Below are 17,687 nucleotides of genomic sequence, written 5' to 3'. Positions count from 1 at the left end.
CTCAATTTGAAAAAACTAAACTAGAATTTGTATTATTTCCCAGTATTTTTTTTTTTTTTTTGCCAGTCCTGTGCTTGAGCTCAGGGCCTGAACACTGTCCTTGGACTTTCTCAAGGCTAGAGCTCTACCACTTGATCCTCAGCACCATTTCTGGCTTTTTTTTCTATGTATGTGGTACCGAAGAATCGAACCTGGGTCTTCGTGCATGCTAGGCAAGCACTCAACCACTAGGCCAAACTCCCGGCCCCCCAGTAAATATTTTTAAGTGAGATAAACAAAATCAGAAGTTCACTAAAAATATGTCATATAATCTGTGATGTTGTATCAGAATTCAGAGTGTGAAAAAAGGAATCAAAGTAAGCATACTATAGAAATAAAGAAATACCTGCTCATGAATGTTAATGAAACAATATTCATACTATTGGTAATGAAAATAAGCATATATATTCAATGAATTGTTAACAATTCATTTACAGTAGCATCCACACTGACCAAGTGGAATATTTTTTTCAACAATATTTTAGCATAGGCAAACTAAAAGAATGTGATATATAATATTATTGGAATGAAGGAACAAAAGTATACTATCAAACATTATGAAGTTTATATATTACAATCACATTTAATCAGATTCCACAAAAGGAATTGCAAGTTTCCTTAAGATAGAACCAGAGGTTCCTGGAGTGGGTTCCTAGTGATCTCACACAAGAATAATGAGTAAAAGTTATGAAATGGAACCAAGTAGGTTTCTTTTTACTGAGAACATGATCCTATGAGTGAGAAAATACCCTGAAGATTCCACTCTAAAGATAATACTTAAAACTAATAAAGGAATTTGGCAACATTGTAGCATTTGAAATTAATATACAAGATCAGTAGTTCTACACACCAAAAAAAGTATCTGAAAAAAGAAATCAGAAATTTAACTGCATTTATTGTGGTTACAAAATACTGTACATGAGAATGTTTAACCAAAAAGATTAAATATCTATGCCATGAAAACACCAACACATTGATTCAAGAAACTAAAGATAACACAAGTAAGTGGAAAAATATGGGTGTTCAGATATTGTTACATTGTGTATAGTACTTGAATGATCTATGTAGTCACTCTAGTCATTAAAATTTGATATCTCAAAAATTATATCTCATGAAAAAATATCTCTAAAATTTTTATGGAATTTTTTAAAAAGGCCAGAATTACCAAACCTTGCAGAAGAACAAGAAGTTAGAGGCATCACTTTAACTTATTTCAAAATTGATTAGAATTTTACAGTAATCATCACAGCATGATATTAGCATAGAAATATACAAAGAAACAATGGAACAGAATTGTGATCCTAGAAATCCATGCACTTATAGTCAGTTGATTTACATTAAAAATGCTATGATACAATGACAAAAGCACACTTTTTCACCAGAATAATCTTTGACTATCCATATGTGGAGTGTGAAAAAAGTCACCACACATTATGTGATAAATTATATATATATAGATTATATATAGATATATAAATCAAATCAAAATGAATTAAAGATATAAATGATGAAACCATAAAACTAGTAAAATAAAATGGGGAAATTTTCATAACATTAGGAATTTTCTATATAAGCCTAAAATAATAAAAAAGCCACATGAACAAAAACCAAAAATAGACAAATGGAATTATATCTAAAATGTTTGTGCATATTACAGAATATAATCAGTATAGAAGCCTATTGAATGGGTGAATACATTTCCAAACCATCCATACACTATGCTCAAGATTTCAATTTACAGATTACAGTTAATGTAAGGAAGTTTAAACAATAAGAAAACAACATTCTTTGGCCTACAGACAATGAAGAAATGCTTGGCAACTCTGGCCATAAAAGAAATGCAAATCAAAACAATTTTGAGATTCCACTTCACTCCAGGTAGAATGGCCATGATCAAGAAATCTAATAACAACAGCTGCTGGCCAGGATGTGGCCAGGGGGATCACTACTACACTATTGGTGGGAGTGTAAACTCATTCAACCACTATGGAAAGCAGTAAGGTGATTCCTCAAAAGACTAAAAATAGAGCTCCTGTATGACCCAGCAATTCCAAAGGTCCAGAAACAAGGACATACTAAAGCCACTAGCACAGCGATGTTCATTGCAGCACTATTTACCATAGTGAAGATATGTAACCAACCCAGATGCCCCTCAGTTGAGGAGTAGATCAACAGGAAGTGTTACTTATACACATGGGATTCTATGCTGACACCACAAAGAATGACATCCCTCCATTTTTATGGAAATGGAAAAAAATCATATTAAGTGAATTAAGCCATACCCAAAGGAACATAGGCTCAATGGTTTCCCTCGTTTGTAATAATTAGTACACATTTAGGACTCTCCTAGCAGGATTACAATAGCTCAAAACCTAGGTACATAAGGTCATATAGGATGAGACTAAATGAAATGACCTCTAGGATATGGAAACAAGAGCTTTATCTTGTGTGATTGTTGTTCTTAATGTACTATGTTACTTTTCTCTTTTGTTGTCCTTTGGATAATCTCATATTTTTACAGCATCTGACCTTGTTACCTGGGTTATTGTATATATGTTCATTTGTTTATTTGAAATAGGAAAGGGTGTGGGGGGGAAACAAGATAATTGGGAAAGGGTGGGGGGAGGGAAATGAAGACAAAAACATGAGAAAGAGTATATGTGAGTAGTAATGTACCTTCAATTTGGAGAATAACTGTAATCCCTCTATACATTACCCCAACAATAAAAAATAAAATAAATAAAGAAAACAGCATACATGAGTAAAGAATCTGAATAGACATTGCTCAAACAACACTATGTAAATAGCCATCAAGTATATGAAAATGTGCTTAAAATCAGTAATCACCAGAGAAATGCAAATTAAAACCACAATGAGATATCAACTCACAGTTCTTTTAATGACTATAATCAAAAGACAAAAGATAGTAAGTGTTGTCAAGGATGTAAAGAAAAAGCTGTTATTGTGGGGAACATAAATTATTCCATTTATTATAAAACTGTATGTAGATCTTCCAAGTTAAACAATAGCAATATCATCTAATTTCAAAAATCCTACATGAAGTATACAGTCCAAGGAAATAAAACCAGCTGCATTTGTATTTACTGAGATGCAGTAAGCAATAGCAAGATAAGAATCAAAGATGCCATCAACAAGTTAATAGCAGAGTAAGAGACTTCCAGCTTTAAAAAGGAGAACATATCTTGTGGGGCCATCGATGGGCCTAGCGAACATAATATTAACTGAAATAGCAGAAAAGGTGAGGTAGAAATCTTTATTTGTAGGTTCAAGACTGGGGCTTGAATTCCATACTTAGAACTCAGGACCTGGTGCTGTCACTCAAAAGTTCTATTAATGGAGATACAACTACAACCCCTAGAAAATTCTTTATGTCATGTATATGTAGAATTTAAAATGGTTGTATTTACAAGGTGGAAAATGGTGGTATGGGAATTTGAAAAATATTGGTCAAAGTTTGCAAAATTTTAGATAGGAAAAAGGCTTTCAAGAGATCATGCTGAATTGCCTGCCTGGCAATACTAAGCTGAGAGTCTCTAATCTCAAATTAATCACTAGAAATTAGGAAATGGGGCTATGGCTCAAGGGTATGATGGTAGCCATGTGCTGAAGAGCTCAGGAACAGTGCCCAGGCCAGAGTTCAAGCCCCATAATCCCTCCCAAAAGAATAAATTAAAATAGACTAAAATTATTGTATGTTGCCAATGAAAATCATTTTCCCTTTCTTCTCTTTATATTGCTTTGTCAACTTCTAAAAATGATCAGTTTAAAATGTTGTGTAAATAACTCCTGATTTACTGAACAAATCATTGATCTTTCATTATATATGGTTGTATTTTTCCAAACAAAACAAAACTTGTAATGGGTGGGGCTGAAATAGATGAAAGAGAGAAAATGGAAAGTGTTGACACTGATCAAGACATATACATGTAAAATGACATGTTGAATTGACACCCTTTTGTACAATTATTCAAAGGTAATTTTTAAGATGATAAAAATGAAAAAAAGAAAAGAAAAACTTGTCATAAAAACAGTACGCAAAACAAAAGCAGCCAAAAAGAATTTTGAAAAGTAAAATATTTAAGGTCTTTCTCTAAGAAAATGAATAGTAAGATATAAGCACTGTTATTTTGCCAACAGTCAAAAAGTGGATGTCACTTTTGTGTGCTGAGTTTATCAATATGAATGGAAAATATAAATTTCCAATTTTCACACAATTGCTGAATCAAACTATTTAAAAGTATTTCCTTTAAGTAAACCTTATGGAATGTTCTAAAATTGTAAAACACAATCTGTGTCCTAAAGGTACTAATGTATTTCCAGTTCTGAATTCCAAACATGATAATAGCCTAATTCTTAGAATCATCCCACAGTTAGGTGTTAACTGACGTTCTGAAGCATCCTACGATTCTTTAATTCTTCTGTCACATACATTAAAACATAGACTGCCTGAGTTAAGGGTGTCTACTTCAAATTTTCACTTTTGAACATTTTCTACTGTTTACATGTCATTGTGTTTATTTGAAAAGGTATTTGACTATATGAACTTTTGAGAGAAATGTTTCAAGAAATGACCACTTTCAATTTAGAGTTCTCTAAGGGATTTGGCGCCCTTTCATCATTGTTCTGTTTGAAGCATTCATTTACCATCCTGACACAATCTAAGGCTGCACTGCATGATGTTGATGATACTTTTGTCAATGTGAAGAATGCAGTGCTATTGTTCTTGAAATTGTACAAGAAACAGGGACCTTAATATGTACCATCTGTTTTACAAAAAAAAAAAAGCTCAATGTGGTAATGCATTTACAATACCAGAAGCAATATCTCTAAGACATGAAATGAACATATGTTGTCTAAGAGCCTTCAGGCTGACATTGAAAAAGAGAAAAGATAGTACTTCAAGGCAAATACTGTCCCAGTAGAAAGACTGCCAGATCCAATATGGTTCAGTCTATTGACAAGTCTCTGGTGAACAACTTCATATAAAGATTTTCACATTGTAATGGGCTGTACAGATCTCTGGCTCATCTCTTTAGCATGGGTAAAACAATAGAAAACACCTTTGTCACTCTGCCTACTTTTCTGTTGTAGGGCAACAAATGTTGTCAGACAACAAAGTCCTTGAATGGTTATTTTTGGGCTTGACTGAAAATGAAGTGGCAGCTTCTGATGGGTGAGCACCTAGATTTTAAAACAGAGCTGAAAATGTAACTGCTGAATGTCACAGGAAAAATTCAAGTTATTTAGCATCAAAGCAAATTATGAGTTTGATTCTCAGTAGGTTGTTTTTTGCATTTTTTTATTGTAATTAGTAAAAGGATTACATGATATTTGCCAGATAGAAGGTACATTAATTCATGTACATTGATACCCTTTCACATGTCTTGGTACATAATAATTTTTATATGTAATTATGCCAAACTGGATTGAGTACAAGCTGCAAAGTTTTAAATTAATTTTTCAGATACACTCATATGGAATTATAATATTGTATAGTATAGAAATCATGTATATTCATATGTGTATGGACAATGCAGAATTTATAATGATGCATATAGTTACACACGTATATATAGCGTACATATATATAAACATGTTAAATAAATATGCATTAAGATATGAGAAATCATACAGGTCAACTGACATATTATTAAACCTTTTAGAAGGAAATATATTTAACAATCACAGCAAATGTTACTTTGTTTATATTTCATTTCCAAAGATTCAATATAGGTTTAAATTATATTATGCCATAATCAGGCTTAGTTCTTCATAAACATGTCAATACAAAATATAAGCCTTACATTTTAAAAACACTAAAAAGATACAACAGTAAACTTGGAGCCAGAAGCTCTGACTTGTGAGGATCTGATCTCCATTTACAAGGTGTATGGTCTTCAGTAAGTCTGACCTTGGATCACCCTTGAAAGCCTTAATTACTTCATTTATCAAGAAGAATCTTGAACTAAATGATCTCTAAAGTTCTTTCCAAATCTAAAAATTCTAGACAGTCATTAACACATAATTTAAAATGAGGAGATGTTTGACATACAGTCCAGATAATTAATTAACTCATGTATTTTATACATTTATCTTTAAAACTATATACTGATATATAGAAAAGTCAGGTTAAATAAACTAACCTCATAGAACATATTATTCTTTTATGTCTGGGAGTTTCATGATGCAATATGAGTTGACATTCACTGTCCACAGGAAGAAATAGAAAATAAAATCTATCTTTACAACTAACTAGACAGCAAAGGCTATTCTGATCAGAACCCTATCCTTAGACTTACCTTGCTGACTTAATTGAATAATCTCTTAGATGTAATAGGAGTTCCTTGATGGACATTAGTGTATGTTTCTAAACATTATGATCTATTTAAATAAACAGAGCATGCTACCTAGCCTTCATGACCTGACAAAGATCCAGGATTTATTTCAGATATTGCTGATAGTCTTATGATGCCCAAATGACTATATTGAGGAGATTTAAATGACTGTATTGAGGAGAATTAGTCAATCTTCAGAGTGGTGTTCTAGACAGACCCACTATTTCTTTTGTTAACCCAGTTTCCTGTAATATAGTGATTATTTGGATTCTACCTCTACTAAGTAAATCTGGCATGGTTGTTATTTTTCTTTGGTGTTTATCCGCAGGTAGAAACCCCCAACCTAGAAACATAATATCCATCTTTTGAGCTGGAATTTGTGTAGAAATCTTTCCCATACACTATACTAAATGTGCATTCTTACTCTAATTCTAATTTTTGTGTGAATGTGGAGGGGTGGGCTCATGGGGCTTGAACTTGGCCTGGGCATTGCTCTTGAGCTCTTCAGTTCAAAGCTACCACCCTACCCCCTAGGTCTGGGCCTTGTCCCTGGGCTCTTCAGCCCAAGGCTATCATCCTACCCTTGAGCCAAGCCCCACTTCCCATTTTCTAGGGATTAATTGGAGATAAGAGTTTAAGGTCCTTTTGTGCCTGTGCTAGCTTTGAACCTTAATCCTCAGATCTCAGCCTCTTTGGTGTTCTAATGCTAATTTCTAATTGTTTTATAGTACCCTCTTGAAATTCCTGATTATAGCATCTTTTTATTGTTTTATAATTGAGTATATGATAGATGTGATTCTTGGAAAAGCTGTGCAGATTATTGAATGATCTGGTTAACCTCAAATTTAGAGCATGGGGCATGGTTTTCTGACTTGTTAGTGGTCAGGAAGTGATCAACAGGTCCTCTTCTGTCTATGAGTCAGAGAAAGTTGTTGAAGAAATGTATCTAAATCATCCAAAGTTCAGAGGTGCTGGCCTAAGTGGTGCCTGTATTTACTCAGGAACATGCAGGTCTGATGAGTGTGAGAAGACTAGTGCAATATGGCTCAGATGCAAATCGTTGAATATAATTGATTTTTAATGGGCTGGCTACCTGCCACCAGATCGCCAGATGTTCATCAATTAGATATGCTTTAAAAACCAACACAGCTGCTTGCTTCGTGCTGCATATCCAGTGGCTGCAATATTGTTATGTAGCACAAGTCATATCTATGCATGTGACTCTGTATGTTGCTGCTCTCTTGCAACCATAATCTAGGCTACCAGTACCACTTAGGTCTCTCTCACTCAAAATGTCCCAATGTAAGTCATGCCCATATAGCAACGAATAACATTTTGAATTAACATCATACACCAAGAAAAATCATCAAATTTTCAGAGCTACAAGGAACTTTCAGATTGCATTTAGTCTAATGCCCCTTAAGAACTAGCTCATGAAGTGGAAGAATGAATGGGGAAGGAGGGAGAAGGTAAACAACAAGAGTTCATGAGAGATGAATCAAAAATAGAAGGGAAGGGGTGGCTTGAAGTAGGGGGGCGATGAAGATGTGGAAGTGATGTCATAGATTATGATACATTGTGTACAGAAACTGCTTTATTAGATGGGGACAACACCAAATAATCTAAATAAGAAGAAAAGTGAGGAAGGAATAAGATAGGAGGGGGGATAAGAATGCTGATGTTGATGAAGATATTATATTCATGAATTGCTTTGGAATGATAACTCCTTTATATAACTATTTTAAGATAATACAAATAATCAAAACAAGAATTAGTTCATAAACTATTTTACTTTTTTTTTTTTGGTCAATATGCCTCTGTTTATCCAGTGTAGCATCCAATATACTTCCTTATTTTTCCTTGCTTCTTCTCACTCCTGACTTTCTTACTCATGGGTCCAAAGGTGACCTGAGGTCATTTTGAATTGAAATCTCCAAAAATAAAATAATCAAACAATCTCATTTTTAGAAAGGAGCAGGAAATAATTTTCAGGCACAAAGAAATAAATAACTCTCCTAAAATAGTTTGTAAGGTAATTTTAGTTCTACAAGGGAGAATTTCTGAGGGATTTCTGCCATTTCAGTCAGGTCCTATTTTATGAGAACTTTGAGGGATCGCTAAAGATTTAACTCTTCATATTGTTATAGTGTATTATTTTAGATTTGGCTCTTGACTATAAGGTTAGCAAGACCAAAACCCAAAATCATTTCCCTATACATAGCCTCTAATGATCTCTGAGAAAGATTGGCCCTCTAGTGGCTACAGACTCCAATATATATTTACAGATTTCAAATGATTCCATAATTTTAATTTTTTTTTATAAAAATGAATGTTGTTGATACTTTTCTTCCTCTTTACAAGACTGTGATGTGAACTCAAGGCTTCACACTCCTAACAATGAGTCATAGCCCCAACCCTATTTTTCACTGGTTGTTTTTAGGCTGAAGTCTTGATTCTCCCTGGACATGCCTCTGAACCTTCTTTAAGCCTCCTTTAATTGCTGATACTTGTGCTGGCATCACATCTAGTTTCCCTCAGTTTAAATGGTGTCTTAAGGGCATCTCTGCCCAATCTGACCTGGAATTGCTTTCCTCCATATCTCAGCCTCCCATGTAGCTTGTGATGCGTGCATTCCACTATGGGTTGAGAAGTGGGTCTTGTGGGTGGCCTCAAAGTACAATCCTCCCTTTCTCAGTATCCAAAGCATCTAGGATGATGAGTGGAGTCTTCTGTACCTGTAGACAATTTTTGCTTTTTAATAATAAAATATTTAAGTATACAAAACATAGCATTCCCGTTGCCATGATTGTCACTTACAAATTTTTTATAGTTGCCTTCATATTTCTAAATAATGTAACTTACTATTATTTGATTTTTCACATGTAAAGTTTTTGTTTCTTTTTTCAGACGGTTTCCTAACAATCTTCCTATGATCAACTTACTTTTAGCACCATTTTGGTCACTTAAATGATGCCTTATATAATCAAATAATTAGAGAAATATTGTTAAAATTTGGCTGAGTCATAACATAATTATCCTACTTGATTTTCTGCAGAAATTTTACCTGCCCATTTCCCTTTTCGTTATTTCTGTTTATTTGCTTTGTTTTCTATTCTCCTAGCACTAATTTTGCAGCCTTAATTTTTTTCCCCACACCTGTGAATCTACTCTTAGTTCATTCAAACATTAATTTGCAATTACAGTTACATTTGTTTTTTGGTAGAGCCTCGTGAAGACTGGACCCTCCTGCACTGTTGTGTACTCTCACAAATAATGTTCTCATCTTGATACTGATGGTTTTTGCTCTAATAGATTTATTGCTGGGAATTCTTTTAACATTCTAATACCTTTCCTTTTGGACACACTCTACTTGTCTACTTTGTTTTCTTCATTTTGTGGCTTCTCTTTAAATCTAGTGTGTTCTGAGATGCCCTACTTATTTCCTTAGTTGTTATGACATTCAGTATGGAAGGTAGTTGTTGAGTTCTTTGGATAGGGTATTAGCATCCTTCCTCTTCCAGAATTTGCTTCTTACACTATTGAACTTGCAGTTGATGGGCACATGGTTTTGTTTTAATGTCCCTTTCTTTTTTGCCAGTCCTGGGCATTGAGCTGAGGGCCTGAGCACTGTCCTTGGGCTTTCTCAAGGTTAGAACTCTACCACTTGAGCCACAGCACCACTTCTGGCTTTTTCTATGAATGTGGTACTGAGGAATCGAACCTGGACCTTCTTGCATGCTAGGCAATCACTCTACCACTAGGCCAAATTCCCGGCCCCTATTGTGCATTTCTTAAACTTGTGATAGTAGTTAGGAACGTTTTATTAAAAGCTTTATCTATTTTTGCATTATTCCTAATTAATGTCTTCATTTTAATATTATTTTCTACTGCTTTGAATATTCCAATGTTCGTTTAAAATCGCAAAATGGCTAGGCACTAGTGGATCATACCTGTAATTCTAGCTACTCGTGAAGCTGAGATTTGAGGATCAAGTTTGAAGCTGGTCCAGGCAGGAAAGTATTACACAAGAGTCTGACGTCCAAGTAACCACCAAAAAGCCAGAAGTGATTGTGGGGCTCAAGTTAAAGAGGTTCAGCCTTGAATAATAAAGCTCAGATACAGTTTCAAGTCCTGCGTTCAAGCCCCAGGAACAGCATAAAATAAGTAAATAAAAAATGAATACACACACATATGTATATATATATATACATGCATATATATGTGTATATAACTGTACATACCTTACTAAAAATTTCATTGATACAAACTACATGTAGCACACAAGTCGCAAAAAATAAAGAAGCTATACATATTTAACATTAATATATACAATTACTTCTCAAAGATCCTTGTGCTGATTTTGAAACTTTGGCTGTTAGTGATGAGGGAATACAGATGCTATAGGAAAGTGGGTTGATGCTCTGTTCACATTATTAGACAGAACATAGCAGAAATTCTGGCATTTGACTTTCACTCTGCCATCACTGCTATGTGAAATTTCTTTATTCAATTATGGCAAGAAAATTCGCTTTATTTTGTTCTTAATGATAGTCAGTATGCATAAGCCTACAGGTAGAATAGGTTACACATTTAAATTTAGTCTGAAGTGTAAACATTTTCTTCATCATTTTCTAAAGTACGAGCACTCAGCAAAACAGTAATTGAAACTCTGATTATGAGAATTAGCAACTGCTAATTCTCCTAATGAACATGCTACAGAGTAGCCAATTTTTTTTATCAAGCTATCTTTTCTGACATGACACAATGTGGATTTGAGAGAACACAAACAATGGCACACCCAATGGATGATGTTTGTATCATAAATATAAAATGGAAAGACCGCAAGGAAATAAATATTTGTAAAACCCAGTCAAATTTAGGAAATGATGAGTTTGAGTTCTTTAGTTCATTTGTTTCTTTGTAATTCATTGAAATGCACACTTCCAATATTTATTTTTAATGTAGACTGCAATGGAAACTAGTCTGTAAGTTTCTGAGAACTAAAATCATCTCCAGAACTTTCCTATGACTTTTATGATGAATTCTCACAAAGAAGAATCTTTAAAAAAATACATCATTATTTTATGGTTTTATACAATAGAAGCTGGAGTTTTATTGGGATAAAATCAAGTTGTTAAGAGTTTCTCTTTTTATAAGACTATAAGGAAATCTGTTTCCTCACCTTATCATCAATAAACCTTTTATTTATGATAATCTTTTATTTTTATCATAAATAAACCTTCAACCTTAGTGTTCTCTTGCTGTTTAAATTGAATTTCACAGTTTGTGGGGCCTTGGATAGAGACCATTTTGGAGGGTACAGTATTCTGCCTACTAGAGGCTCCTAAGTGCCTTCTTTCAGAAATTCAAATCTATTGTTGTCACTGCTCAAATCTATATTAAAGGCTTACTGAAGCAACAAAATATATTTTCATTTCCATATGTGCTCTTATTTGATTCTATCAACTATGAGTGAAGCAACCCAATAATGCTTTGAGTTTTGTGATGTTCATAGCGCTCAAGTACCCTAGGAAAGCTCTCAGGGGTGCCTCAACAGCCTCGACATTAAAGACTCTAGGTCCAGCGTTCTTCATTACCTTTCCCTCCTGTTTACCCAGTCTTTCATTCTATTTGCTTTGGTAGAGTCCATTTGCACACTGAAAAAGACAAAGAAATGTGAGACTACTATTGTTAACAAGTTTCCCACTTATTTATGAGCTGTAGGTTGGACTACTTGAGATTAAATAACAATATATAACAATTACAACAGAATACTATTTGTAGTGAATCCACAAAACAATGAATACTTGCTTATATAAAAAAGAAATCTTGGGCCAGGAGTTTGACCTCGTGGTAGTGTTTGCCCAGAATGCACAGAGTCCCGGGTTCAATTCCTTGGTACCACATTCATAGGGAAACAAAGCCAGAAGTGGTGCTGAGGCTCAAGTGGTAAACATTCTAGCCTTAAGAAAGTCCAAGGACAGTGCTCAGGCTTTAAGCTTAAGCCCAAGACTGGCAAAAAAAAGGAAATCTGAAAAATGTTTCTCTCCTCTAAGTGGAGTTCAAGCTCACTGTTGTGGAGGTTAAATATGTTGGGGATACACTATTGGAATAAAGACTATATATTTATAGATATATATATAATAAAGAAGATGTGGGAAGAAAATATGCATCATATGAAAGGTAAAGAAACGTTTAGGGACAAACCTGGCCTTTGTGACTGAAGCAGAAGGCAGGCTGGCAGAAGATACTAATAGAATATCATCAGATTTGGGCTTTGTTTGCACATATGATTCCTAGTAGCCCAAGTCAAGTCGCCTGGAGAGCTGTTATTCAGAACACACCACCCATCCTAGGGCTTACACTCTGAGCCTGGGATTTGTCCCTGAGCCAATTCTTACTCAATGTTAGCACTCTACAACTTGAGCCACAGTGTAACTCTGTCTTTTTCTTAGTTTTATTGACAGTAAGAGACTCATAAACTTTTCTGCTGGGGCTCAAGTCACATCATGATCCTCAGATCTCATTCTCCTGAGTCACTAGGATTACAGGAATAAGCCATGGGTGTCTGGCTGAACTCAATTCATTTTGTGAGAATAAACATGAGTTTACAATCTAGTGTAAAAATGTGCTTTTAATAGAGAGAAGACAAGAAATGAAAAAAATTAATACAGTGAAATATCTGTAGGCTTGTGATTGTTTTTCTAGACTAGGCACACCCATGGTATTTGATAGCCACTAAGAAATGAAATGGGCCTTTCACAATTTCAAATCTGCAGATCAGATTATCATGCTAGACAGCTCTCAGGGATCCTGGGTATAATTAGCAGGTGATCAGTTCCATTTTCAGGGCACCAAAGTCATAAGAAATACACTTTTGCAAATACATTTGGAGTTATAATTAAACCCCTGTTGCCACAATAGGCTGTGCCTATTTCACATCACATACATGTGATTAATACAAAGAAATGGAAAATGTCAACATAAGAGTCAAAACTCACACTTACAGCTCTTTGCTATTCTGAGATGACATCTGAAAACGAGCAGTTTGGAGTGAGAATTTTTCCATTAGCATTGCTGATCAGCATGTGCTATCAATTCACTATTGACTTCAATTATGAGCCGTTACTACGAGTTTTCCATTAACTTTAGTGATTGGCATTGGCTAAGAAATTTTAGTGCTTTCTATGACCAGTATTTGCTAAAAACTCTCCTCCTCATTCTTTGGTCACTCTCTGCTTTGATTGCTGTTGTTATAAACTTTATTTTATTTTATTTTATTTGTGTGTATGTGTGTGAGTGTGTTTACCAATATCTCTTTTTTATTATCTTTAAATAGTTGTAAACTTAGTACAACTTGTAGTTTATCACTACAAAGTATCTTGATCAATATCACTACTTTCATCATTCTGCTCCATCTATTTCAACTCCAACCATCCTCTCCCTTTTCCTAATTCTATTTTCACATATATCCATGGCATATTATGACAGCATTCACTTACCCTTCCTCTCACCACTCCTCTACCTCATCCCCCTCTAGCCTTATTAACCTTTCTTCCTGTGACACTATAAAATCTAATTTCTTAGTACTTCTTTGGTTTCTTTAATTTTAATGGTTAGTTAGAATTCAATTTTTGCCACAGAAGAGCTGTCTGTATTTTCTGTGCTCTCCATTTTTTTCTGTCTAAAGTTGTATTTAAATTTAAGCTAAATCAATTAAAGCATATAAAATAAAGGAATTTTATGAATGCAGAATTATTTGTAATAAGAAAATGAAAGCATCACAATATTGCAGTCATACAGAATATTGGATGAGTAACATTCCTATGTATTACATATCATGTACCAGGCAACTATTTATAACTGGTGAACTATGTGAAATGTTGTTGCATGTTAATTTACTATTTTTTCATTGCCATGGCTGAGACAGAAGTTGTATAGGAATTGAAAGAGGAATAATCTCTTCTTGTACTGAATAGTCTTTTCTAAGAAATTTACTTTTTTTTCTGCCAGTCCTGGCACATCTCAGAGCCTGAGCACTGTCCTTGGACACTTTTTGCTGAAGGCTAACACTCTGCCACTTAAGCCATAACACCTCTCCGGACTCTTTTTGTGTATATGGTACCAAGGAATCGGACCCAGGGCTTTGTGCCTGCTAGGTGAACACTCTACCACTAGGCTATGCTCTTGGTCCTAAGAAATTTACTTTCATACACATAGAGTGAAATAATTATAACAGTGACATAAATTCACAGTTCAATCACTTTCATTCCATAATTATCCATTTGGTGATGAAAGCATCTAAAATTGTCTCTCAAAGCAGATTTTCAGTACACAACGCAATATTTTTTACTGTAATCTTCATGCTGAACATTTGCTCTTTAGACATAACCTATTTAACTGAAAATTTGTACCTTCCTACCTAGTACTCATGCCCACTTCCTATCTAGCCTTAGGAACCTTTTATGCCATGCCTATTTGCTTAACTTTATTTTAGATCGCACATAGTCAGATCATACAGAGGCTGCCTCAAACAGCTTTCTCTGTCATTTTTTTCTTTTCTGTCCATAGCATTTGCAATCCTGTTACACATTAGGTATTTTGTACCTTCTTTTCTGCTAGCCCAGGTATACATAGACAGTGGTTTCTTCTTTTTTCCTTGCGACAAGAACAGTTTATTAGTATTATTTTCCTTTCCTTTGGATTGTGTCCTGTTATCTAGCCATTGTAGAGGAGTGATATTTTTTTGTTTAGACACAACAGGGAAAGTTGGCTTAGCTTTTTCTTTTGGTCTTTCTGTGGTAGTCATAACACTTTGTTTTTGCTTGTTGTGGTGAAATGTTCTCTTTTTTTCCCCTGTCTATTAATTTTAAATTCTTAGTGACAAGGAATGGAGTCATAGGACTTATGGGCTGGATATATGTCATGCAAATATAAGATATTTTGTATCTTATAAAGTACTCAAGTCTAAAAGGTGGCAATTGTGATTTTTTTTGGAAAGTAAATATTAGTAGTTGAAAAATACCATTCAAAAGGTACAGAATACATTTTACCATTTTATTTTGATTTATATGCGCAAACCCCTCCATATTTTTTTAAACTATCCTTGCTTGAAAAGTCTGGATCTCATCAACTTTTTTTCCTTCTGATTGGGAATTTCAGGTTTAAAGTTTATGTTGAGCTAGAGTTACCTTGCAAATGACATTTCCCTACATTGCAGCTAAACTTAATAGATTAAAAAAAATCAGAAGCCAATTCAGCATATGGTTTTATCACTTAAGAATGCATTCCACTACAGAAACATTCAAAGGAAAAACTTTATAAACTTCAGACTTGATTGTGCACCCCTGATAGCTAGCTCTCTGTTTTAGTAGTATGTGTACCAATCAGTCATCTTCCTCATAAACCAGCTCTTTTTGAGACAATCCAGAAAGACAGTCACAGCTATGATATAATGGCACCTTTGTCAGGGAACTTGAGTTCCCACCTCTTTAATGCACATTTCATAAGCATTCACGGGGCACTCACTTGTTAGTTTTATGCTTTCTGCTTTAAAAAAAACCAGGAGGTGAAGAATATTACCTTTGGCAGGTCTGTTCCATGCCATCACTTTGTTGTCATTCTTGGAATGTCTCAGAAAGTTTTATTAGGTAAAAGCCTCTATAAATCCCAGGTGTTGTCCATATGTTGAGCATTGCATCCACAAACAGAAAAAAAAATGGTCTTATCTTCAAATCTGACTTCTTTCTCTAAGTGTAACACATCCTAAAGACTTGTTAGTATATAACTGTGAAAATCTTTACATAGTGTGAACTCCCTTTGTTAGCTAAGTTAAAAGCCAAAGAAAAATAGGACAGCCTACTCATACTCTTTCACTCTTCTATTGTGCCAGAGGAAAGTGTGTGTGAGGTTTGGAAAACGCAGCTCTTCCCCAAGACCATCTGAATAAAGGAAAGTGTGATTTTCATATCAATAGATTTGTATCATACAAGACTATCCGAAGCTTCCACAATAGTATTGAGGTTCTAGCACACCTGCTCAGTTTTGTAGTAAAACAAATTGATTTAATATAGTTTAGGTACATTAATTGTCAACATTACTGTGAACTTTGGTACAAATCAGGTGAATTATCAGACAACTAATAATTGGCCAATTCCAGTACTTTGAAAAGTCCTTGTTTTTCAACTGTAAAAATTTCTTTTACTTAAATAAGATGTATTATAAACTGACATGTCAAATAGTACCCCTTTATACAGCTGTAGCTCAAATAACTTCACAGAGTGTATTCTTAAACTATAAACACTTTATATTTAGAATATTTCTGTAGAAGACAAAAGCTGAAAATCAATTGTCCTTTGAAATAAAATTATAAAACAGTTCTTTCTTGATGCAAATATTATTTTTGTCAGTTATACTATATTTACTTTCAAATCTCGATTATATGACTAATGGACAAATTTTGTGAGAAACATATCAACATTTTAAAGTGGTGAAAAATTCTAAAATGACTCACATATGACTTACATCAAAATACATTAGCAGATGTTTACTTATTTCTATTTTAAAGAGATCTGCAGCTGTTCGTATAGTAGTATCATGGGGTAGAATTCCTTATTTCACAGGTAGGAGGTGTCTCTGATGTTTGTAGGTTGGGATCTGTACTGCTCAAGTGAGAGGTGCTGGTGCAGAATCAGATTCTGAAGCCTTCTTGATATGGGGGATATGGATGTTACCTAGATTCCCAATCTCCATACAGTTGGGGAGTGTTTTGATTTTTTTAACACCTGTTGGTAGTTTGCTTATAAATCAAAGTAAAAAGATGAATTCTCTAATCAGCTTGAGTGGCCAGAAAAAAAAAAGAAATTCTGCCTTACAAAATTGGAGTCTCTGTAGCTCTCTTCCAAGTCTATCTTAGGCAGCACTGAATGGTATGTCTCTACAGTTTACGGGTAAGAGATGGCCTTAACTGCAACCTAGCTTGTGCAGAGAGTTAGATGTGGGTGGGGCTGTGGCATGTATGGGAATCTGTAGCTTCCCAGATGTGGCAGAGTAGTGAGTACCTAGGTCTTACTCTCAGTATGGCCTGGAAACACAATCAGCTATTAAGACCTGTTTGGTAATTTTTGTTTTGTTTTGTTTTGTTTCAGTGAGCTTTTACAGACTCTTATTTTGTAATTCCAGGGTGGCCTGCTGGCTGCAGACCTGTCCTGTCTTTCTTAAGATATTCTGTTTGTTTAATTTCTCTTTTAACAACTAGCCGGTTATAGAAAAATAATGCAGTTGTTCGACATA

The sequence above is a fragment of the Megascapheus bottae genome, chromosome 5 (assembly GCF_031878675.1).
Source record: "Megascapheus bottae isolate mThoBot1 chromosome 5, mThoBot2.hap1, whole genome shotgun sequence".
Classification (NCBI taxonomy): Eukaryota; Metazoa; Chordata; class Mammalia; order Rodentia; family Geomyidae; genus Megascapheus; species Megascapheus bottae.
The sequence above is the reverse complement of the archived record's forward strand: the minus strand, read 5'-3'. Positions refer to the sequence as shown.